The sequence below is a fragment of the Sinocyclocheilus rhinocerous genome, unplaced genomic scaffold, assembly GCF_001515625.1.
Source record: "Sinocyclocheilus rhinocerous isolate Xijiao unplaced genomic scaffold, SAMN03320098_v1.1 scaffold262, whole genome shotgun sequence".
Classification (NCBI taxonomy): Eukaryota; Metazoa; Chordata; class Actinopteri; order Cypriniformes; family Cyprinidae; genus Sinocyclocheilus; species Sinocyclocheilus rhinocerous.
In genome coordinates this window covers 909,037-911,060 of record NW_015641038.1, presented here as the reverse complement: position 1 = coordinate 911,060, position 2,024 = coordinate 909,037, and the positions used below count along the sequence as shown (strand labels likewise).

At 37.6% G+C, this 2,024-nt stretch overlaps 1 pseudogene; it reads left to right on the top strand.

Moving 5' to 3' along the window:
* Positions 1–597: 597 nt before the first annotated feature.
* Positions 598–2,024, top strand: part of LOC107754287 (rRNA-processing protein UTP23 homolog) — a 6,985-nt pseudogene continuing 5,558 nt past the window's right edge.

Below are 2,024 nucleotides of genomic sequence, written 5' to 3'. Positions count from 1 at the left end.
CTGTTTTTTATCTTTCAAAATTGTAAGTCCATCTGCTGCTTTTAAAGGTGTAATGGAACAATTCCTTGGGCTGTATATGGTTTTTAAGGAGTTGTAAAAGTTGTGCATATCGTTTCTGTCAACAGATGATTGAATTTCTTGAGCCTTGTTCAGCCACCATTCATTCTGTAGACAACGTAAAGTTTTTTGAACCTCCCTGCGTACAGCTTGCCATTTCTGCCAAAGGATGGTGGATGCAGGGCAGTTGATGGTATCAATATATGCTCTGCGCATTGTTTCCAGCATAGACACAATAGTATCGGAGTTCTCATCAAACCAATCTTGATGTTTTCTAGTTTTATAGCCTATAGTGTCAACAGCGGCTTTATGTAGCATTGAGGCCATGGAGGTCCATTTCTGATCAATAGTGTTATCAGAACACAAATATGGAGCCAAAACAAAAAGAACAAAACTCCCAACGATGCATGCATGAGGGACAAAAGAAAAACCTTAGTCAGTAAAATTGTGGGAGAGACAATACCAACCAAACAAAACAAACAACAAGATGACCTTCAGGAAGCCCAAAATGTTTCCTCAAAAGCATCATTCCAGCTCAAAATGTGCAAGAAGGCACACGAACCGTCAGCACCTGTAAGTTTGAGCATCAAGACACTGCAGAGAATGTTCTGGAAAGCCCACGGGCACAAAAAAAGAAATCATTCAAACAGCTCCAACTAACAGCAAAAAGGAAGCTGAGCTTTAGTAAAGCTCAAAAACAGGCTGTGGGGCAAGTGGATAGAAAATCAATGAAATCATCAATGGCAGCTTTGCTTGAGGCACCTTGACAGGAAACAGCTTTCTTGGGCTCCAGCCTAAAAACTAAAAAAGTAGAACACTGAGCTTGACGGTTTTCAAGAAACAAAGCAAAAACTAAAATTTCTGTGCATTCACAACATTTGGCACTCAATACCCTCAGCAGTGGGGAGCGAGATAGGAAAGTAAAACAAGCGAGAAGCTTCCATAAGAATGGAGTTTAATTAGGTTCAGTGAATTTAATGTGGCCATACAAACAGATTAAGTACAAAAACGCAGCAGAAAAATCATTTGACTTCTGTTCAGGCCTGTAAAACTGAAGCAATGATCTACAATCTGATGGAACTAATTCCATTAAATTAATTACGAACAAAAAGAAAACAGCTGCTTGGTAAATGAGGGTTTACAAAAAGACATTGCTGTTTACTTACTTAATAATTATAAAAACTAGACTCTCAGCTAAACTCAGGGTGACTGTGATCATAAACTAGCCCATGTCTTTATGAGCACATCTCCAATTTCTGATAAAGTCAAAATGAATACCATCACACTGCCCAAACTAAATTACCCACAACACAACAAAAAACTGACAAAACCCACTACATTGGATAACAAGGGCATAATTGTTCAACAATGTGGATATTTTGACTAAAGAGAAATATGCATTTATCCATTCATTAATTTTAAGACAGACAGTTAGAATTTATCATAATAATATACTTTCAACTTCACAATGGTGAAAAAAGCAAACATAACCTATGCAGGAGCACAGAGGGATTGGATGGGTGCAACAAATATGTGTAACCTAGACACACACAACACGACGACTGATGAAAAATGCAGGTGATGAATATGGGACATCAATGTCTATGTTCGTTGATAACAAGGGTCAATATCTCTATAGAAAAAAAAATCTACTGGGTTCAATCTTTACAAAAATATCTATTGCCGTGTTAACGTGTGTTAACCCATGTTATTGTTTTCCATCTAAATTAGCATATGTATGGACTAGGGCTGTCAAAAAAAAATTCGAATTTCGAATATTCGTCGAATTTAAAATAAAAATCCACATTCGAATGCAAAAACGTTGCATTCGAATTTTAGGTGTGCGTTAATGAGGCAGCCTTATCAGCGGCACACCAGATGCGATGATGATGCAAGTGTCATTGCATTTTAATGTTTTTGTTAACCTATCCAGTTGAAGCCACTAGATGCGGCGCTGCTGCATTGTT